Below are 23,500 nucleotides of genomic sequence, written 5' to 3'. Positions count from 1 at the left end.
TCCCACCTTTGTCTATCTAGACTGTAAACTCTTCAGAGCAGGGACCATCTTGTACTCTGCCTCTGGCCAGTGTCTAGTGCAATGAGGTCCAGATCTCTGTTGGGATCTCTAGGTGCCATCATACTATAAATAATGATAGAAGCAGAAGTGGAACTGACTAGTCTGTCATTCCACTAACTGGATAAGCAGCGTTAGGGATTATAACATTAATTTTTTTTGTTTAATTCTTTCCATTTTAACAAGCTCTGGGGCCTGCTCCTGCAAATACGTATTGCCAGACAGCATATTACTAAACATAGTCCCATGGAAGCCAGTGGGACTATTCACAATAGTTCGCTCTGTGCCTGTTGGTATTTGTAGGACTATGACAGGGTGGACTAGGCCCAGAGGCCGCTTGCTGGAGGCTTCAGTGTCCTGCAACAGTCGTCCCAAGAAAGGAGCAGTAGAGGAGTCCATCAAGCAGCCTAGAGTGGCTGCAGGGGAAGCAGCCAATCAGGGCCCAGGAAGTCTGTATAACAGTTGCTGCAGAGCTAGAGATAGTCAGTTCCTTCCTGTAGCTAGAAGAGTGTAAATGGTGCTCCTGGCTGGCTAAAGGGAAAACTGTAGCACCATGGACAGCTCAGTGCTGGCAGGGATTGGGGCAGTGAGGAAGAGTTTTGGCTGGGTGCTGGCCTGAGCTTAGATGGTCCCTGAGGTAAAGGTGAAGCTTTGGCAAAGGCTGGGGCTGCAGGGAAGTGGCCAGGAAACTGAAAGCAGGGTAGTTAAAGGGACATAGGGGCATGTGGCTGCTATTCTTAGGGTCCCTGGGCTGGGACCAGGAGTAGTGGGTGGGCTGGGTCCCCCACATAGGCCACTGGGGAACTGGCCTACAACTGGACAATAATAAACCCTCAGAAGGGGATGTGAACTACTTAGTGGCCCAGCTGGGGCTAAAATAGACCAAAAGGGTGAAACCATTGCACACAAGCAGGAAGCCTTGGGGGCATGGCAGATACCAGGACTGGGATTATGTAAAGACCACAGGCACACCTGATCAGAAGGAATGCTTGTGAGAGGTGGGTGCCAAGTCATTGCTAGGATTGAGCCCTAGGATGGTGAGGCCTTTTTTTTTTCTTCTAGGGCTCAATTCTGCATCCACTGGTGCCAAAGGGAATGTTGCCATTGGTTCAGCAGGTGCAGGATCAGGGTCCTGATGATCCTCTTTGGGAGAAGTTAACTGTCAGGATAACAAAGAACAAGCCTTGCTCATTGCTTTGTTTTAGACGGTGTGATCTTTAAATAACACACAAATGCAGCCACTCATACTCACTGTAATTAAGCAACGTGTCTGTGGACTTCCCTATACCATCCTCTCAAAGCGGGGCCTTGATTTTCTTGGGCTCAATCCAGCTCCCACCACCACCTATAATAAGGCCCTCTCTTCTCCCCCTAGCTCCATCCCTGCCTGCTTGCTACATACCTCAGGCTCTGGCAACCTCCTCAACCATGTGTGAGGTTCAGTCTTCCGCTGGTTGTCTGCTACATGGAGCAGAAATGAAACTGAAAAGCAACCCTCAGAGCAGAGGAGAGTGGTTAGGGATTCCAGCCTCTGGTGCCAGAGTCCGGCAGGACTGTGGCTTGATGGCAGGTCAGGGGAGCAAGAGCATGTATGTGGCAAGGAATGAGAATGTGCAGTTCATATGCAGCTAAGGCTGCAACTGGGTAGGCTACAGCTATCCCTTTCCTCCCCTCACCCCTTCTCATCCCAGCATCAAGTTGTGAAAACCATGCACCTTTCTATTCTGGCCAGTAATCTCAGAGTGAACATATCTCAGAGTGTTGTCCGAGCTTCCCTTTCTACTTTATGAAATACATTAGTGCTCTGCTCCCAACTTGCAAATTTGCAGCGCTGCAGCAGGGTGTGAAAACACACCCTCTCCAGCGCTGCAAATTGCGGCGCTGCAAAGCGCCAGTGTGGTCAAAGCCCCAGCGCTGGGAGCGCGGCTCCCAGCGCTGTACGTTATTCCCCACAGGGAGGTGGAATACGGACCCCGCTGGGAGAGCTCTCTCCCAGAGCTGGCGCTTTGACTACACTTAGCGCTTCAAAGCGCTGCCACGGCAGCGCTTTGAAGTGCAAGTGTAGCCATAGCCTAAGTTTTGAGAGAAGTAATTTTCTTTCCAGTATGAGGGAGTATCTAAAGGACACTGTCAATCCCGCTCTATTTGGGATGTCTCTCGGAGGGTGAAACAGCCGCTCTCAGACTTCTTGAAGAAACAAACCATGGAAGTTCTGAGACACCCCCATTTTGCCTCTGGTGGTGTGAGGTACCTTCCACTTGTGACTCACCAAAACAGCCATAAAAAAAATCAACCGGGGACCCTTTACATCTAAGGCACTGGTTAAATTCTGGCCCAAGCTGCCAGTGACAGTTGTGTGATGGCCTGTAGGAAATCAGTGGAAAGTCTCAGACACATTTCTTGTAGACAGGTGTCCACATCACAACTGATGCCCTTGTTCACAGTCTCACCAGAGAGACCAAGGATGGACAGTTGCCTGGTGTAGAGACTGAACTATCCTTTGGCAGTTAGAACTAAAAGAGCTGACTCTTGAGCCACATTCGTGGCACAGTGCAGGAAAGGCTGTGCTATAAGTTACCGGTACTTTCTCTAGATAGAGCAAATTGTACTCTCCAGTGTTATTGGACTGGCACTATAATTATGCTGGGGGGAGAGAGGGAAATGAGTTGATCAAATGTTAAGTTACAGTAACTCCTTGCTTAATGCTGTAGTTATGTTCCTGAAAAATGTGACTTTAAGAAAAACGATGTTAAGCGAATCCAATTTCCCTATAAGAATTAATGTAAATGGGGGGATTAGGTTCCAGGGAAATTTTTTTTCACCAGACAAAATACTGTATATTATATAGATAAACACATGGTATACATTTTAAACAAACAATTTAGTACTGTTCACAGCTATGATGATTGTGAAGCTTGGTTGAGGTGGTGCAGTTAGAGTGTGGAAGAGGGAGGGATATTTCCCAGGGAATGCCTTGCTGATAAATGATGAACTAGCACTCGGCTGAGCCTTCAAGCGTTAACACATTGTTAATGTAGCCTCTCACACAAGGCAGCACGAACGCGAGGGAGGGGGAGACAGCATAGCAGACAGACACACACCTTGTGTGTATGTGGGAGAAAGAGGGATGCACACTGCCCCTTTAAGTAAGCAGACCCACTCTTAAGTGCATTGTCAAATCTGCTTCGGTACCCAATGACTGGAAGTTAGCTAATGTGACGCCAATATTTAAAAAGGGCTCTAGGGGTGATCCCAGCAATTACAGACCGGTAAGTCTAACGTCAGTACCGGGCAAATTAGTTGAAACAATAGTAAAGAATAAAATTGTCAGACACATAGAAAAACATAAACTCTTGAGCAATAGTCAACATGGTTTCTGTAAAGGGAAATCGTGTCTTACTAATCTATTAGAGTTCTTTGAAGGGGTCAACAAACATGTGGACAAGGGGGATCCGGTGGACATAGTGTACTTAGATTTTCAGAAAGCCTTTGACAAGGTCCCTCACCAAAGGCTCTTACGTAAATTAAGCTGTCATGGGATAAAAGGAAAGGTCCTTTCATGGATTGAGAACTGGTTAAAGGACAGGGAACAAAGGGTAGGAATTAATGGTAAATTCTCAGAATGGAGAGGGGTAACTAGTGGTGTTCCCAAGGGTCAGTCCTAGGACCAATCCTATTCAATTTATTCATAAATGATCTGGAGAAAGTAAACAGTGAGGTGGCAAAGTCTGCAGATGATACTAAACTACTCAAGATAGTTAAGACCAAAGCAGATTGTGAAGAACTTCAAAAAGATCTCACAAAACTAAGTGATTGGGCAACAAAATGGCAAATGAAATTTAATGTGGATAAATGTAAAGTAATGCACATTGGAAAAAATAACCCCAACTATACATACAACATGATGGGGGCTAATTTAGCTACAACGAGTCAGGAAAAAGATCTTGGCGTCATCGTGGATAGTTCTCTGAAGATGTCCACGCAGTGTGCAGAGGCGGTCAAAAAAGCAAACAGGATGTTAGGAATCATTAAAAAGGGGATAGAGAATAAGACTGAGAATATATTATTGCCCTTATATAAATCCATGGTACGCCCACATCTCGAATACTGTGTACAGATGTGGTCTCCTCACCTCAAAAAAGATATTCTAGCACTAGAAAAGGTTCAGAAAAGGGCAACTAAAATGATTAGGGGTTTGGAGAGGGTCCCATACGAGGAAAGATTAAAGAGGCTAGGACTCTTCAGCTTGGAAAAGAGAAGACTAAGGGGGGATATGATAGAGGTATATAAAATCATGAGTGATGTTGAGAAAGTGGATAAGGAAAAGTTATTTACTTATTCCCATAATACAAGAACTAGGGGTCACCAAATGAAATTAATAGGCAGCAGGTTTAAAACAAATAAAAGGAAGTTCTTCTTCACGCAGCGCACAGTCAACTTGTGGAACTCCTTACCTGAGGAGGTTGTGAAGGCTAGGACTATAACAATGTTTAAAAGGGGACTGGATAAATTCATGGTGGCTAAGTCCATAAATGGCTATTAGCCAGGATGGGTAAGAATGGTGTCCCTAGCCTCTGTTCGTCAGAGGATGGAGATGGATGGCAGCAGAGAGATCACTTGATCATTGCCTGTTAGGTTCACTCTCTCTGGGGCACCTGGCATTGGCCACTGTCGGTAGACAGATACTGGGCTAGATGGACCTTTGGTCTGACCCGGTACGGCCTTTCTTATGTTTTTATGTTCTTATGTCTTTTTAAGTGGATCAGGAAGTTAAGACAGCAGCTGCTGCCCCAGGCTCTCTCTGTCTCTCTCCATCCGTGTCCCCTCCCTGCTCTATGGAGAAGAGGTGAGCAGGGGAGAGGGGGACACCCTGACATTAGACCCCCCTTTCCCCCCCTGCACAGCAAGCAGGAGTCTCTGGGAGCAGCTCCAAGGCAGAGGGCAGGAGCAGCACATGGCAGTGGGGGGAGGGACAGCGGACCTGCCCAGCAATTGATAGCCTGCTGGGTGGCTGCAACACAGGGAACTTAGGGGAGTGGGGAGCTGATATGGGGGCTGCTGGTCCACCCTGGTTATAAGCCCCCACCAGCTAGCTGCAACGGGCTGCTCTTCCTGGAAGCAGTGGACAAAGCAGGCGGCTGCCAAACGAAGTTGGAAGGGAGCATTGCACAACTTTAAATGAGCATGTTCCCTAATTGATCAGCAATGAAACAACGTTAACCAGGACGACTTTAAGTGAGGAGTTACTGTATTTTACTTTATGTTTGGAAGGGAAAAAAGTTCCCAAGGGCAAAGCATAGCTTATCCGTGTAGGCAATGAATTCTGAATCAGTTCACTTCCCCTCCTCACTTTTCATTTACATCCCTATAAAAAAGGCATAACTCCCGAGCAGGTGATGACATTACAAAGGGACAGGGCTCCCTCTTACGTGTACAAATGGTTAGGACCCAATTGTACCCTGTCCTGGGCAGGTGTGCGAGGGAGTGAGGAAGAGTGGCAGCAGGCAGCATTCCTGACAGACTACAATCCTCTTGGGGAGTGAGGGTCCCACTCTTTGATGGTTCTCTGGAGAATCCACTTACAGGTACTGGAAGCGGAACAGGAAGGAATAAACTAAAGGTGAGACCACGGCCTCTTTTCTCTACTCTGTGGCCAACAGCACTGCCTGGGTGTGGAGAGGCACACATGTAAGGGTGGAAGAGATGCCATTTTTGTCATGTGCTCCTTGGAAGCCTGAGTCTGACAGTTTCTCCTGGGGCTTCCATCCTTCAGCGTAGCTGCTCTCCACCCTCTCCAGGCCATGGTTTAAAAGCCACAATCTGGCCACTAGTGCTTGTGAAATGCAGTTGGTGAGTTAATGATACAATGGACTGACGGGCTGCAGGGCTCCCCTTTCAAATATTTCAAATATTCAGGCACCTGTTATTGTTTAATACATTTTGGTCCAGCTCCTCTCCATGTTGTTGTTCTACCTTGCACCTCTAGTGGTGACACCTGTTGGTAGAATTTGACACGCCACCTCTCTCAGGGGCTCCTGTGGCACCCGGCCAGAACTTAAAGCTGCTCCCTTAGGGGAGGGGAACATAGGAACTGCTACCTGGCCTCCCCCGAATACATCCCACCTCAGGTAAAGCTGTCCCTTTGGGAAGATGAGGGTGTAATTCACACCACCCTCTGTGAATCCAACCTCTTGAGGTTAACATACACAGTATCTTGTGATAATGGCTAGGCTCCTTTTTATGAAAGAAAGGGACTTGGTTTTCATGAAGCTGGGGTGCTGTGACCACTACTTATTACACTTATGCTAACTGACTCATTGTAACCCTGTAATCCAGTGACTATTGGATCTATCTGTTGTGTTTCAGATCGTAAGCAATTTGAGGGCAAGGACTGTCTTTTTTGCAGAACATTGTACAGTGCCTAGCACCACGGGTTCCAATCTTCGATTAAGGCCACTAGGAGCTGCTGCAATACGATTATTAAACAACGACAATTGCTACATGCTTCACATACTGGGACGAGAACTGGATGAAGAATATGAATCAGCCTGAAATGTTGTTCTGCTCTGAGCTGTGACTCAGTAAACTGGTACTGGGGAGGGAAGGGTTTCATAGCTGTTGTCTCTTTGCAGTCTGGAATAAATTTGCTTCAGTCATAAATAAAAAGACTCGGCTTGTTTCAGTGCATTGCAATGTGGAAATAGAAAAACCTGTCTATCGAGTAATTTATACTGTGTTCATCAGCATGGTAGGTGATTGCACTGGTTATAGTGCAGTTGGCTGGTAAGTAAAATGTCCCATTGCTCTGCCTTTCCAATATACCATGGCAAAAATGGAAGGATAGCCACCTACCAAGGGAAGTGCCACCGGGAGAGCAGGGAGTTCTGCTCATCTCTGTTGACTGTCCAAGTGGAAGTTAAAGCTACCAAGGGACGCTTCCAAATGAGTAGGAAAGCAACCTCAGCATCCTAACCTTCATGCCCCCTCTCTTAAAAGCAAAACAAAGCCAGGCTTTCACTGACCTCTTGCTCCTTAGTTATAACTGAGTATTCATCCCTCTGTTTCAGCCAAGGTGAGATGCTAGGAGAGCACAGGGCTGATGGCTTATAGCACTGGGGTGGTTTTGTTTTGCTTTTCAGACTTTGATATTATTAAAGAGATCTTTCATAATTAAGTGTCTTTCCAAAATATCACCATTAAGGCTTGCAACCCCACTTCCTGACAACCTCAGGTTTTTGTGTAATTTAAATGATGAAACCTCACTGCCACTTAAGTTATGTGAAATTAGTATTCTGCACTGTGCATTTGAGGGGGCCTTTCATTTCTGCTAAGGAAGGTGCCTCCTTTTAAGGAGGTGGGGGCACTCTAAAGGGAGTCAGCTAGCTCCAAAGCAGAAGTCAGAGGTTTTCCCCTTAATTAGTGAGTACTTTGGAAAAAGTAAAAATGTGCCTAAATGTGCAGATCCTGAGCAGCTTCAAGGGGAGTCTGCCCAACCCAACCTTTCCCCATCATCTCACTCTTAAGTGCCATTTATGCCATCACCCATGGTCCCATCTCATACCATTTACATAAGGTCACTGTTCGTGTTCATAGGTGCAGTCTATGCACAAGGTTTAGTCTTGTACTTTAATAATAAATAATCAAAATAATACTGTGCACATGTCGGGGGAGATTGTAGCCTTAGGATTCCCGCACTGAGCTCTTTCCTTACCTGCACACAAGATGGGTGGGTAGCAGCCACTTCTCTACCTTCCCTCAGCCTATCACCTGGGCTAGATGGACCTTTGGTCTGACCCAGTACGGCTTTTCTTATGTTCTTATGCAATACAGAAACGATGGGAGGCAGGACCACACTTAGGAGTGGGCGACATGAGCAATTGACCAGGGCAACGTGGTAAGGGGGCCACCATCCCAGTGCTGCAAGCTGGCAGGCCAGGACTTCCAGAGGGGGGTTGAGTACAGGCGAGCCCAGGGCTGGAGCCCCTGTCCAGCCAGGCAGGGGTTGGACGATGCCACCTGGAGCTGCCAGCCTGGTGGGGAAGCTCAGGGCTCGCTCCTGAAGAACCAGCAGGCCAGTCCCTGAGCCATCCCTTCCTGCAGGCCCAGTGATAAGGGGGTGTATGGCCAGGGGAGCCCTGAGGCTCAGAAACTCCTCCCTGTGCAGCCTGGCCTGGGCAGCTGGAGAACGGCAGCTGCTGGCTGGGCATTCAGCTCTGACAGTAGTACCATTGCGAGTAGCAGCACAGAAGTAAGAGTGGCAATACCATAGCATGCCACCCTTACTTCTGTGCTGCCTTCAGAGCTGGGCACCCGGCCAGCAGCTGCTGCTCTCCAGCTGCCATGGTCAAGAGGCAAGGAGGTGGGTAGGCCTGGGGTGCGAGGCCATGGAAGGGAGATCAGGCAATGGTGGGAGAAGAGGCAGTGGGTCCCTGAGGTGATGGGGGAGGTGGGGAGCCCAGGGAGACTGCAGGGGCGAGGGGCAATGGGAGGATGGATGGAGAGACAGCAGGGGTCTGGGGTGTCAAAATACAGGTTTCCCTGAGGCCAGTGCTGATGGGAGGGTAGTAACAGGCTGAAGGGTTTTGCCTAAAGTCGCACAGCAGGTAAATAGCAGCAAGAATAGTACCCAGGTAACCTGAGTCCTTGTCAGTACTCTAACCACAAAGCCCCTCCAGGTCTTTAGTTCAATCGTGCTATTCTGGTGAGATTTCAGCTGCCACCCCATCTATATTTCAGTTACTCTTGTACCCTAACTCCCAACCATTGTGTTTGGTAACAGCAGCATTACGGTATTCCCACCGAGCCCCAGACACGCAGAGATTCTGAAGTCCCCGGATGAAGTTTAAAAGGAAGGCAGATCCTTCCTGCATGTTTGATTTGTTAGCGGTCCCCTCCCAACCTTCCCTCCAACACCATTTAATCAGATCTGCCAAGTAGAAACCATTTGAGTCACCTTGTAAGGTAGGTTTAAAAGTAACATCCGTCTCGGTATTGGGATGAAGGACCCTTCAGTGCATGCGACTGTATTTAGCACCGGCAAAAACCAACGTGCAGGCAATGGCTTGAGCCAGCACTGGTGCAGAGCCAGGTGCCTGCAGAGTGCTGCCAACAAACTTCAGCCCTGAGCACCCCTAGCTCTGGATCTCTCTGCAGCAGGGACTCCTGGATGTGTAATGGTTTTGTGATGCAACCAGACGGGGACTAGTGAAACGCCGTTTCCACTCGTGACTTCAATCTGGATTGTCAGGAGAAAAGGGCACTGGGGAAGGTGAGGGGAGGGGAAGGCATGCAGTTAGCTGCTCTCAGCATCCGGACGCTGCATTAAGATAAGCCTCGCTGGGTTCTCCAGCAACCCGAGAAGTAGCAAATGTCCCAGGGGGGCCTCTCCTGCGGTTATTCCCCATGGTGCCTTGGGATCCAGCCTCTCGCTTCTGGCCCCTTGCTGGAGCTTTCTCAGGGGCAAGGCAAGAAGATCTACCTGCCTGTTGCTGCTGGCTGTTTGGCTTTCTGTTTCTCCACCTGCGGCTCCCTCATTGGTTAAAGTCCCTGACAATCAGCTGACTGGCTGCTTCACCTGCTGACTGTAACAGTGCTGGGAGAGCCCATCCAAACAGGCAGTGACACTTGCAGCCTGGCTGTTTCTTCCTGGCACTGCAGCCAGACTGACTAGAGCAGGAGGAAGAAGGATCCAGCACTAAGGAGACCCCCCTTCTATTCATCACCATCAGTTTGACTCAGTTCAACCTGAAAGCCCACCCAGCCACACATAACACAATTTTGATTGCCTGCTCCGTCTGAGACATCACACATTAGGTAAGGTTTAAAATCCCAGCTGATGAAGCTGGCAGGTGTTGAATTATTTCTATGGAAAAAAATTGACAGGGGGTGGGCATGTCACTGGCTTCTCTTAATTTGGGGGAGAGCAATAACTGAAAGCTGTCTGCACTGGAGATGTGTTGAAATCTCTTCTTTGGTTGATGTTTTTTGTCTGTTTGGGTTTTGTAATCACAGCCATCCTTCTGGGTTAATACTGAGCCACTGTTCCACCATGATGTTAGAAGGCACTGTTATGTTGGATGTCTTGTTGTTTGGTAAGGTGCAAAACTCATGTTCTGGCCACAAGTGGCCATTAAAGATCACTTGGTGTTTCCATAACATTCACCATTGACAAGCACAAGACTATGTACATTGGAAAATAATCTGAATTACTCATACATATTGCTGGATTCTAAATCACCTGCAACCACTGCCACTCAGGAAAAAGACCTAGGCATCCCTGTGGACAGCTTAATCAAAATCTCTGCTTAATGTACTGTGTGTGGAGATATGTTTGTGAAAGATTACAATTTAGAGAGGCTCCCTCATATGAGACTGTATTATGAATATGAGAAGTTGGAAACATTCCCTGGAAGCAGCGGGGGTGGGGGGGTATGTGTGTGTAGAACAAAGGGTACAGCAGTTTATCTTGGATGCTTTCTAGGTTGTGTTGTTTTTAATAAAGACTTATTCCTTCCTCGTTCACTGGTTTGTTGTTTAATAAACCCCAGTCATTACATGGTGTCACAGGTGCCGAATGAGAAAAAGGCTGCAGTAATTGTGAGTAATTTGAAACTGAAAACAGAGGAAAGGGGAGCAAGTGAAATCATTAATCTGTTTGCCTGTTCCTGGGGAGGAAGCACTGGATATTTATAACCACTTTAAGTTTGAAGAAGGTGAAAACATGAAGTTAAGTAAAATACTGACCAAATCAGAGGAACATTGCATACCAAAAAGAAACGAGACCTGTGAGAGACACCATAGGGCACTATGTCACAGAATTAAGGGGACTCAGTAGGACCTGTGACTGTGGTTAGTTAATAGTCTCTGGTCAGATATATTGTCTTTAATGCAAACAATTCTGTGTTACAAGAGAGACTGCTCCATGAAGGAGATTTAACTTTGGAAAAAGCTATCAAAGCACAAGTCAAAGAGCTGAGTTCACCAGAAGGGGTTTATCCATGTACTAAGTACAAAAGACTATAGCCAGAAAAGATCAAATCAAAAAGTGGAACTGCTTGCTATGAAAGCAACTGCTAATGGGAAGACTGGGTACAGATGGTTATGTGAAAGTGTAGATTGCAACATTGCCCCCAACAGTGGTTTGCCTTTGGATAACAAAGATAGAAAAAAAATCATTTTGCAAGATGCTGCAGGTCCCAAATGCAGAAAAGTCAAGTGCATTCAGCTGATGACAACCTGGTTGAGAAGTTTTAGGTAAATGAGCTGGAATCAAGCAAAACTGATGAGAGGGCCTGGATACTGCCAATGAAAGTGAACAAAACAATTATTCTCTTCAAACTAGATAGAGAGTTCAGGGCAATATTCTCTCTGAACAAGATTACGAGAGACTGAAACTAAGACCAAAACTGGGACCAACAAAAAAAAAAAAGTAACTGGTTATTCTGGAACAAATATACCATTGAAGGGAGGTGCATTGCTAGCATCAAATATAAAAACACCATGTGCAGACTCTAGTTTATTATAGCACCAAAGCAGGTGACACCAGTTTTAGGCCTGGCCACCCATGAAAACCCAGTCTGGTAAAATGGGTGTTTTCACTCCCAGATCATGCTGAACCTGGCTATGAGGCATTTCTTTGGGAATATAATGACCTGTCTCAAGGGTTGGGTTGCTGTCGGGGTGACCATACAATCCAGATAAACAAGCAGGTCTGTCGGATAGTAGATGTTGAAACAGACCACAAACATTTGGTAGCATTGTCTGGCCAACCACTGAATGGCTGTATCTTAAGGATTCAACGAATAATGATAAAACTCAAAAAATATTATTTGGTTGTGACCTACATGCCCAGTAAATTCATGTTTACTGTGGGTGCACATTCCAGAATGGTGAGTCCTACTCTGAAACCAGAGAAGACCTCAGAGATAGAGATGCAAGCCTTTGTAGCTTTGATTGTAAAGTCAATTCCTGTGGTGAACAAAAACCTTCCCCTCCCTGGGTAGCCTTGAGAGACTCCTTCACCAATTCCTTGGTGAGTCCAGATCCAATCCCCTTGGATCTTAAAACAAGGAAAAATCAATCAGGTTCTTAAAAAGAAGGCTTTTAATTAAAGAAAAGAAAGGTAAAAGAAAGAAAAAAAAACAACCTCTGGGAGACAGCATATCAGCTAATCTCACAGACAATAACTTGAAAACACAGGATGTTCCCCTGGGCAAAAATCTTAATACACCCAAGAATACCCAAATTTGATAATTCCCTTAATTTGCACCAAGACAAGTACAAAAGAAAATAAACAAACCTATTTATTCCTTTCTAAAACTTACTACTCTGATAAGAGGCTGGTTCCTTGATCTTTTTCACTCCAGCTGAAACTGAAAACTGACTAAACAAAGGAAACTTCCCTCCTTCCTTCTGAAAATCTTGTTCCCCCATTGGTTCCTCTGGTCAGGTGTCAGCTAGGCTAGGTGAACTTCTTAACCCTTTACAGGTAAAAGAGGCATTAACCCTTAGCTATCTGTTTATAACACATGTCAACAGGCAGAGCTGCTGAGACCTCATCCCATTCCACAAAGGCCTTATGAGGCAGTAGGTACTGAGTTATTTACCTGGAAATCAAAGGATTATTTAATAGACACAGATGAGTATTCTCTGTATTCAGAAATTTGTACATTGCACAGTGCTAGCAGTGAGTCAGTGGCAGCCATCATGAAGGGAATATTTTCCAGACATGGAAATCCAAATGAAGCCTTCAGTGATTTACCAATGTGATATATGCCATCATGTGCCAGCAATGTGCTTCTGCCATGAACATTGGCCAAATCGGACAGTCTCTATGCAAAAGAATAAATGGACACAAATCAGACATCAAGAATTGTAACATTCAAAAACCAGTAGGAGAACATTTCAGTCTCCCTGGATAGTCAATAACAGACTTAAAAGTGGCAATTCTTCAACAAAAAACCTTCAAAAACGGACTTCAACGAGAAACTGCAGAACTGGAATTAATTTGCAAACTGGACACCATCAAATTAGGCCTGAATAAAGACTGGGAGTGGATGGGTCACTACAAAAAGTAGTTTTCCCTCTGCTGATACTTATACCTTCCTGTCAACTGTTGGGAATGGGCGAGGTCCACCTTAATTGCATTGCCCTCGTTAGCACTGACCCCCCCACACACTTGATAAAGCAACTCCCATCTTTTCATGTGCTGTAAAATATATATACTGCTTACTGTATTTTTCACTGCATGCATCTGATGAAGTGGATTTTAGCTCACAAAAGCTTATGCCCAAATAAATTTGTTAATCTCTAAGGTGCCACAAGGACTCCTCGTTTTTTCTTTAGTGATAGTGAGTCACAATTTTCTAGCACAGATTTTAGGCAATTAAAATTGGGATTTTTGTTATAAAACATCAGATCCAAACTACCCCCTTGAATAGACTTGTGGACAGGTCTATACAGACAGTAAAGAACCTTATGAAAAACACTTTTGATAGTGGAGTGATTTCCATACATTTTTATTAGTTTACTGCAGTTCACCTCTGGAGAATGGTGTAGGGTGACCTGATGTCCCGATTTTATAGGGACAGTCCCGATTTTTCGGTCTTTTTCTTATATAGGCTCCTATTACCCTTCCAACCCCATCCGATTTTTCACGTTTGCTGTCTGGTCACCCTAGAATGGTGTTACAGCTCAGCTGTTAATGGGAAGAAGGATCAGATCTAATTTATCAATCATTGATAACTTGCCAAAAATCTTATGACATTGAAATCATATGGAAGATGAAAGAAAATCAGAAGTGGAAGCAGAAATTATTTTGACAAAAGGGCCTGTGACCTCCCTTGTCTTAATCAGGTAATAGAGTGTGCCTGAGGAATCACACACCGCTAATGCTTGGGAACAAAGGGGTACCATTAAAGAACAGCTGCATTCAAAGTCTTATGTAGTCCAGACAGGACAAGGGAACACATTTCAGTGTAACTGAAGGAATCTAAGAATAATTCCAGAAAGTTCCAAAACATTGACACAGTAGAAGTGAACTCTGGCATTTACCAACAAATGGATCGTTTATCATCAACAGACAAAGGAGAAACTGGCGAGTAACACAGACTCCAATGAAAAGCTGATACAGTACTGTGAAAATCAAAGAGGGAGATCAAATGTCCTGAAAGACTCAGGCTATGTCTACACTGGCACTTTTGTCAGTATAGCTTATGTCTCTCAGGAGTAGGAGGGGCGGGGGGACCAACCCCTCTGAGTGACATAAGTTACTCCAAGAGAACCACCAGTGTGGACAGCACTATGTCAGTGGGAAATGCTCTCCCACCGACGTAGCTACCACCGCTCATTGGAGGTGGTTTAATTATGTCAATGGAAGAGTTCTTTCCCGTCGGCATGGAGCAGCTACACGAGCAATTTTTCAGTGGCACAGCTGCATCAGTACAGCTGAGCCGCTGTAAACTCACTAGTGTAGACATGGCCTCAAATGTGCTAAACTGCCTAGAGAAGTGAGTGGTAAAGGCTCACTCCAGAGTGGTGTGGTGGTAACGTCTCACATCTAGGTAGTTGATGCATTGGGTAGATGGATGGTTTATGGAACTGTGCTAGTTGGGTTGTTGTTAGATAGTTGTTTATATAAGAGCTGAATTTTTTCAAGGAGAGAAAACGTAGAGCTAGATTTGCTAAAGATGATAATTTAGAGAGCTTCTCTCATAAGGGACAGTATTTGAGTATAGGCAGGGGTGAAAGTAACTTACAGGACTTACCGGTACTGCCAGAGTCCTGAGGGGGGCGTGGCCTCATCCGGAAGAGGCGGGGCCTCTCAAGATTTAAAGGCTCTGGGGCACTGGCTGTGGCTGGGAGCCCCAAGGCCTTTAAATCAACCAGGGGCTCCCAGCTGCAGAGGTGGCTGGGAGCCCCCCCGGGGCTCAGGGGCAAATTAAAGGTCCCGGGGCTCTGGCTGCCATGGGGAATCCTGAGCTTTGCCAGGCTGAGGCCGGGATTTAAAGGGCCCAGAGCTCCTGCCGCAGCTGGGGGAGCTCTGAGCCCTTTAAATCCTGGCCCCAGCCCAGCCTGCCCAGAGCCCTTTAAATCCCCACCGCAGAAGCCGGTGCAGTCTGGCATGGCGTACTGGCTTTTGCCGGTATGCTGTACCGGACCATACCGGCTTACTTTCACCTCTGAGTATAGGAATTTGGAGACATGCCCTGGAAGCAGGAGGCTGAAAACAAAGTGTAGTTGTGTACAGCAGTTTACCATGGACATTCTCTAGGGTTTTTTTTTTTTTAAATAGAAGTTTATTCCTTCCTCATTCGCTGGTTTGTTGTTTAATGAACCCCAGACCATTGCACAGCAGTGGTTGGAAAAGCAGCCAAGATGCCTGGCTGTAAAGTGGGTCAGAAATAGAGCCACTGAATGGGACAGAAATACAGGCTGTCAAAAGAGAAAAGCGCATGTCTCAAAAGAATTAGAAATAAATGAAAACAATTTAATTTTGTTCAAAAGAGTGCACAAAATTCTTTTCTTTTTTAATTAAAGAGAATAGTTTTGATGGGTAAAAACCCACTTTGTTCACATTTTTCACTCCTCCCCTTTTTGCTGATAGAATTTGAAATATTTTAGTTTTGACTATTATCATTTAACGTGAAAGTGTTTATCAAAAGTGAAAATATTTTGCACTTTTCTCTGAACCATCTGGTACTGGCCAGTATCAGAGCAGGGATTTTGTACTAGATGGACTATGAGTCTGATCCAATCTAGAAATTCCATCATTCCTATGTTTTTTGTAAAAGTAAAATGGTTAGTTCTGGTGTCCTGATCACATCCCAACTCAGGTAATAACATTCTTTCTAAAGAACTTTCATATGATACCTTCATTCATTTTTTTTATCCTGCACCACTGCTGTATTCTTGAAACAGCTTTAATGTTCCATCCCATAGGTGGTTGCACTTCACTGGCTGGAGGAATGAGCCGGATATATCCCTTACTTACCTCACAAGGTTGCTATGCAGCTCAGGACTGGTCAACACTTGAAATGCTACAATGGCACAGCTGCAGCCGCGCCACTTAGCACTTCAGTGTAGGCACTACCTACGCCAGTGGGAGGAGTCCTTCCATGGACATAGGCAATCCGCCTGCCCAAGGGGGGTAGCTAGCACGGTCTGTACCAGGGGGTTAGGTTGACTTAACTCCATTGCTCAGGGGTGTGAATTTTTCACACCCCTGAGCAACATAGCTATGCCGATGTAAGTTCCCAGTGTAGACCAGCCCTCAGTTAGCGATTGTTCATAAAGTACTGTTATCTTCTGAGGAAGTGCTACAGGTACAAAAATATCATTGAGCTGATCAATGTGGAAAAATATTATTCAGCTTGTGATGGGGGCTTCAAGTGCCAAACTGGGCCATCCCATTGGCCCAATTCAGGGTTGGAACACCCCATCACCCAATCATCAGGATTTCTTGTTAGTTCAGGGAGTTCAGCAAGGTGGGCTCCAATCCCCTGGCAGGGCCGCATAAACAAACAGTCCGTAACCCATCAGCCTCTGGGCTGGGACCGACAACCACAACTGGAGTTCTGGCCCCCTGGACAGGGCAGAACTACTATCAGCCTATGGCCCCTGGACAGGGCAGAACAAACAAGCAGTCTATGGCCCCTGGGCCTCCTGGCTGGGGCAGGCAGTAGCAATTGGGGAAATCAGCCCCTTGGGCTGAGCAATACAGTAATCAGCCTATGGCCCCTGGGTGGGGCAAAACAAACGAGCAGTCCATGGCCCATAAGCCTCTGGGCTGGGACACAGAGCAGACAGCAGCCACACCTGGGGGCCTGTGGTAGGGGAACCCAGCCCACCCTCTCCACCAGGTTCCAGCCCAGGGCCCTATGAGGCCAGGGAACTGCCCATTAGGGGTTCAGGCATCAGCTTCTACCACCTTCCCTGAGTCACTTCCTGCCACAAGTTGCATCCTGGACACCTCCTCAGCTGGCAGTGGCTTAGTTTCTCTGGCAGTCTCCGCAGTCAGCAAGTCATCTGCAGCATAGTCCAGGTCCACAGGCTCTGCCACCTGGAGCATCACCAGCATCTCTACAGGAATCTGCAGTCTACATCCTTCCTCCTCTGCAGCCAGCCCCAACTGAGCTGGGCTGCCCCCTTTTATCTGTCTTTTCCACCTGGACCATGTGCAGCAGGGGACAGGGGGTGTGACCAATATATATTATCACTGCCCTCTGCTCATGATGAGAGAATTCTGCAATCTTATCCACGTTTTCATCTTTTGAAGGCTTTTCATTGTCATTGAACAAGACATTGTACTGATGAGGTAAGTTTTGCATGGTCTTTGAGGTATGAGGATGAACTGCTTATAGACTCATAGACTTTAAGGTCAGAAGGGACCATCATGATCACCTAGTCTAACCTCCTGCACAATGCAGACCACAGAATCTCACCCACCCACTCCTGTAACAAACCCCTAACCTATGTCTGAGTTATTGAAGTCCTCAAATTGTGGTTTAAAGACCTCAAGGTGCAGAGAATCCTCCAGAAAGTGACCCATGCCCCATGCTGCAGAGGAAGGTGAAAAACCTCCAGGGCCTCTGCCAATCTGCCCTGGAGGAAAATTCCTTCCCGACCCCAAATATGGCAATCGGTTAAACCCTGAGCATGTGGGCAAGACTCACCAGCCAGCACCCAGGGAAGAATTCTCTGTAATAACTCAGATCCCACCCCATCTAACATCCCATCACAGACCATTGGGCATATTTACCTGCTAATAATCAAAGATCAATTAATTGCCAAAATTAGGCTTCTTTGAACTGGTGAAGAATTGTATTTAATTCTGCATCAAGTTTGTGTAAGCCTTAGGTACATCCCACCATATCATATATTAACATACCCAGAATGTCCTTTGAATAACGCACCTGCAAACTGTATTGTGTAACGATTATTAAACATTTGCATGCTGCCATAGATTTACATGTATATGGAAAAAACAGGCAATATCACATCATGGGTTTTCATCTGTTCTCATATACATCTCTTTATTTCATTACACATTTGCATTGGTTCTGCTTGAAAGATTTAAAGTAAACTAAACTACTTGATGGTGGCCTGTGTAGTTCGGCAGGGGACCCACTCCAGCAGGGGGTGGGGCAGAAGCAGCCAGGGAGACTGTGGAAACCTGCAGCTAATTAGGGTGAGGCTTGTTAGGAGGCAGCAGCTGGGGCTGCCCAGATCTAAGGAGCTGCCCAGCAGAGCAGAGCGGAGCCTCTCCCTGACAAGCAAAGGAGGAGGACCTAAGGTAGAGCAGTGCTGGGTAGGCTCAGGGGAGTAGAGGGTGAGCTCTGACCTGTTACTTGCTAGGCTGCAGTCCCCTGTTAGAAAGGGCCAAGGGGAAGTGGCCCAGGGACAATAGGCAGATAAGGGGAGAGAAGGAGGACAGAAAGGCTGCTACTAGGGGGTCCCTGGGTTGGGACCAGAGTAGCAGGCAGCAAGGCCAGCTCTAGGTTTTTTGCTGCCCCAAGCAAAAAAAAAATTGGCTGCCCCCACCCCAGCCCTGGGCTCTCCCTCCCCCCCACCTGCACCCCCCCTGCTGCCCCAGCTCTGGGCCTCCCCTGACCCGCACCCTCCTGTTGCCCCAGCCCTGGGCTCTTCCCTGCCATCCCAGCCCTGGGCTCTACCCCCTCCACCCACACCCCCTGCTACCCCAGCCCTGGGCTCCCCCTCCCACCCCGCATCCTCCTTCTGCCCCAGCCCTGGGTCACTGGTAACTCGCTCCCAGGGCAGGTCATTCAGCAGGAATTTTGGATGTGCACAAAACACAGACAGGATTGGTTCCCATATGGTTACAGAACTGCAGTAAAGTGGAACAATTTTCAGCTTGTGTGATTGGAGGATATCTGGATGCATATTATAAGACTGTCCTCCATATGTGAGGAAAAGTTGAGGTGCCTTTATTATTCTCTTGTTCCACTCTTTCTTTCTATGGGGAATTTGCCAATGCAATATCACTGTCTTCCTTTTAAACAAATAAAACTAAAAAAAAATAAAAAAAAAGGCAATGGCTGTTGAAAATAGCAATTCCAGTGCTAAAAACCACCGGGAAGCATTTCTTGCTCAATTTTATTCTACTTTTTCTACAGCAAGTTACAGTGGATCAGTATATTTGATTTGGGAGAAATGAAGTAAGAACTGCCCAAATTGAGCTTGAGCACTCCTGAATTTTGAGGTGTTCAAATCTGGAAGGCAGGTGCTAGATTCCCTTTCTGAATATTAGCTAAATCTGGAAAGGAAAAGTCAATTTCTGCTTCCATGGCTCAGAAGTGGAAATCCTCCTACGTGCCTGGTACTGTATCTAAAGCTGCCCAGGCCCAGAGCCTCCCCTCCCTTACTTTTCATTTTAAATTCTAGTGGGATCCACATACCTCCCTGGCTAGGCTTCAGATAGAGAGGGGCACTGTCCACTGAGTCCACCCAATTCCTTCTTTGGGGGCTGCAATTTGAGGTCACACCAATATCCTTAATCCAGTCTGGGGATGTCTTCTGAAGGGGATATCTGGGCCAAAGCCTTCTACTCCTTGGGCACACTTGCTCTCCATTCACAGTACCACCCCGCTCTAGCAGTGGGCTCTCCATTCACAGCAAGCTGCAGCATGAGGTTTCAGCTACCATATTCCCTCCCCCTCCCTTTCCTGTTGATAATGGCCAAGGGAATGCTGGGAAATGTAGTTCTTTCCCTGCTCCAGGGCTGGCTCTATAGGCAGGGAGCTAATCAAGGAACTACAGCTCCTAGGGCCCCCTGTTGGTTCTCAGCTTCCAGGCTGGATCCCTGCCAGCTGCCACCCTTGCAAATGGGCTGCCCCAAGCAGCTGCTTGCTTTGCTGGTGCCTAGAGCTGCCCCTGGCAGGCAGGCCTGGGTCCCCACCTTGCACTGCACCTGGCTGCAGAGGAGCATGGCCAAGACAGACTGCAACTTGCTCCTGAAGTGAGGGGCTAGACTTTGGGTTGTGTTTGGCCCCTGCGGTGGGTGCAAGCCCAAGGACTGCTGTGACCCCTGTTAGAGGGGTGAGAAAGAAGTAGTGAGCAGTGCCGGAGTGGGGAACCAACGTGGGTCCAAAACAGTGGAGTAGAGCAGACAATGGGCAAGACACCACCTGCAGAGGGCGCTCTGGAGCTGGACTGAGCTAATTCCTGGAGCAGCCAGCAGGAGATGCCACAGTGGTGAGTGCTGTGACATTACACCCTGGAATTGTCATGAGGTTTTTCTTCTTATTTCTGCACTGATCAGTTGTAAATGCAATATCACACACTTTATTTTTCAGGTCAAGGAAATGTTAGGGAAAGATCTGTACTTTTTGGAGTTTAAGGAGTGTTCAAGCCATAGGTAGCTTTTTTGTTTTGTTTGTTTTTTAAATCTTCATTTACACTGTGGTTTGTTGCTGACTTTTAGGTTTGGAAGATTGCCTATTTGGTTTCTGAGGCAGCAGCCTGAGTTGTTTTGAAACTTGGCTGTGAATAGAATGCAAAGGGAATCTCCCACGGCCACCCCCCATCAAGTTTATGCATCACTGACCGTGCTAGGCATGTTATTCCATACCGTATACTGGGGATGGATAAACTGGTTCAGATAAAGTAAGAACTGATGCTAGTATCTTCATGCAATTTTAGTCAAGCCTTTTTTACTTTAGCATGGAATAAAAACTGCTGATGCTGCAAATACTTATGCATATGAGCAACTCCACTGAGTTCAGTTTGCAGGATTAGGGCCTTAGTGATCAAGAGGCCTCATAGCATTGTATCTCTATTATACATTTTCATTATAGTATCCAGCTTACGGCTTTGGTTGCATGCGATGCTTTCTAAACCTTAGTCATACACTGTAAGGCATTTGTTAGCAGCAGTGTTTAGCTGTGCAAGAGCCTCTGCATGTGATCTGATTCACACCCACTGTCCTGTGGTGAATTCAAGGAGGATGCTGCTTCCTGAGGGCTGCTGTACAGAAGTCGCCTTATTGCTGCTCATTAGCCTGGTTTTAAAAAAGAGCAGGTTGCAAATTTACAGCCAAAACTTTGTTCTCCCTTGAAGAAAAATTTTGTTTTTGTTAATCCAAATGTGTGTGGGAAATGTTCCTCCCCACCCCCAAACTTTCCTTATTTTCAATCCAAGTAAGGAAAAGTTGTATGTGTGTGTGGGGTGTGTTAATTTTTTTTCCAGTCATTACTTGCCCCTCCTCTTCTTCTCCCTCCCCTGCCTCCTTTTTCAAAATGGAAAAATAAGGGGAAAGGCAAGAAAATGAGGAAGATGGAAAAAGTGTGTGTGTGTGTGGGGGGGTGGTAAATGTCAAAGGGAGGCCCTGACCGGAGCTGCCTCCTGTGGCAGGCCGCATCGCAAGTGGACCTGCCTCAGTTTGCCTCCTTCAGAGTCCCCAGAAATAGTTCAAACAGTCTTTCTGAGTACTATGGTCCTTGGCGGGGTTAATTTACTACAACACTCCCATGCACATAAACTGTAAGAGAACAAGTCCAAACGTCAAGTCCTATAACTGTAATGCCAACAGACCCCCGTTGTAGGCAGGCAGGACCAAACCTGGGACTTCTGGAGCTAAATGCATGACCATCTACTGCATGAGCAAAAAGGCTGTGGCAGACTCATTAATCTCTAAGTGGCCTCAGTGCCAGTAGAGGGGACAAGACACCACACCCAGGAGATGTGTGGGTTACACACCCATAGCCCCAACAGTCAAGAGGACCCTGGTATCTTTCAGCCCTCTCTTGCCCTTTGACTTCATTTCTCTGGCTTTGAGAACCAGCAGGCATCACCTTCTACTGCTTTCAACATTCGGCCCTCACCAGCCTTGGTTCTCTGGTTACACACATGACCTGAAGAAGAGCTCTGTGTAAGCTCAAAAGCTTGTCTCTTTCATCAACAGAAGTTGGCTCACTAAAAGAGATTACCTCACCCACCTTCTCACTCTAGTATCCTGGGGCTGACACAGCTACAACAGCGCTGCATCTAACACAGATAAGCTTTTATCTGTACAGTGGGCTAGATTCTCAGCAGTGGCTACAAATGGCACATCTACTGTGCCCATAAAAACAGCTGTGGCAAAGGGAGGATTCAACCTAGAAAAGGTCAAGCAGAAATACAGCTGCCTCTCTCTCCCAGGGATTCTGTTAAGGTGAGGCAGCCTTAAAATCAAGCCAGGAAGCCCTGCCGTAGGCTGCCTAGCTGATGTGCCCAATCAAAACATCTGTAACAAACCTGTGGGCTTATTACTGGGCACTGTGTTAGCCCCAGCTCATCATCCAGCCAGCAGAGAACGCTGACCTTCAGGGTACAGGAAAGGGTAGTACATGAAGACAGAGGTGATTAGGCTCTGGAGATACCCAGAGACTGCATTAGTGGTTTAGTGCAGGAGCCACAGGCCGAAGGCAGCAGCCTAAGGGCTGGGGATGGTGGACAGAGAAACATCCTGTGCTGGCTGGGGACCAGCAGTAGCTGCAGCAGGAGGATATAGGTCTGAGGTTTGCTGGCCAGAGGACAGTCCAAAGGCATTACAATAATGTGGTTATCTGTAGACCCCTGTATTGAACTGCCCTTAGAGCCTGGGTATAGCTAGTGGGTATATCTCCAGTACATAGTAAACCCGGGTTTAGGGGACTCGCACCTGCAAACCTGTTCTTTCCAAGCTCATGCTTGAGCATCCACACCACATTGCTATGCGAGCTTCATACCCATGCCAATCCATCCACAATGCACTACACAGATATGAGTCTGACTTGGCTGGTTCTGGGGGCACATCCCAGGGTTCTTAGTGCACTTGCTAACTGTAGCTACTTTAGGTCTTGGTTCACAGTGTATTGTGGGAACACTTGTCTGTCCAGCCCACAGCACTTGACTGGAAGTGCTCTTAGCCCACCAATACATCTGGCCAAGCCATTTTGGGGTTTGCATGCTCCCTGCAACTAGAGTCAGTGACATGGATTCAGCACCGGTGGAAAAACTCCTGCTCACGCTTTCCCTCCTGTCTTAGGAATCAGGCAGTGCATCTGTGAGATGCATGTTGTGGTGGCAGTTTTTGTCCTATTGAAGATACCTCTTGGATGGGATACAGACATGGAAGCTGATGCCGCTCATGCCTGTTTCCATAACTACCGATTCCCCATTGTGTAGATAGCTGCTTCTGGAGCAGGGCCACGAGCACAGACTGGTGGGATCACTCATCATATGGGCCTAGGATGACCAACCATGGGTCCAAAACTTCTGCATGAAGCACACAGTTGATCACACAGTTCCAGGAATTTCTCCAACCCTCCAGCACCAGGGCACATGCATAAGAGAGGCCATGCTGGTCCGGATACAAATTGCTATGCCCTTCTGGAAGCTGGCTACCCCAGACTGCTACAGGTCCTTGGATAACCAGTTTGGTGCTGGCAAGTCAACTGCAGGGGTT

At 46.9% G+C, this 23,500-nt stretch overlaps 1 protein-coding gene and 1 long non-coding RNA gene across 8 annotated transcripts in view; both read left to right on the top strand.

The window, feature by feature from the left end:
- The first annotated feature begins 560 nt into the window (after positions 1-560).
- LOC120397433 lies at positions 561-6,642 on the top strand. Its single transcript, XR_005593797.1, has 3 exons — positions 561-694; positions 5,530-5,677; positions 6,424-6,642. It is a non-coding gene; the product is annotated as an uncharacterized LOC120397433 (long non-coding RNA).
- Positions 6,643-9,679: 3,037 nt separating this feature from the next.
- CNPY1 (canopy FGF signaling regulator 1) overlaps positions 9,680-23,500 on the top strand; it is an 84,290-nt gene continuing 70,469 nt past the window's right edge. For 2 of the 7 annotated variants that reach the window (XM_039526050.1, XM_039526047.1), the window contains exon 1: positions 9,680-9,870. The gene's annotated coding sequence lies outside the window, so the exon portion shown is untranslated. Of the gene's footprint in view, positions 9,871-17,248; positions 17,372-18,277; positions 18,365-23,500 lie in introns of those variants that run through there. The other 5 variants (XM_039526051.1, XM_039526046.1, XM_039526049.1 and 2 more) reach the window with 5 other exon arrangements.

This window comes from Mauremys reevesii, linkage group 2, assembly GCF_016161935.1.
Source record: "Mauremys reevesii isolate NIE-2019 linkage group 2, ASM1616193v1, whole genome shotgun sequence".
In the NCBI taxonomy this organism is placed as follows: Eukaryota; Metazoa; Chordata; order Testudines; family Geoemydidae; genus Mauremys; species Mauremys reevesii.
The sequence above is the reverse complement of the archived record's forward strand: the minus strand, read 5'-3'. Positions and strand labels throughout refer to the sequence as shown.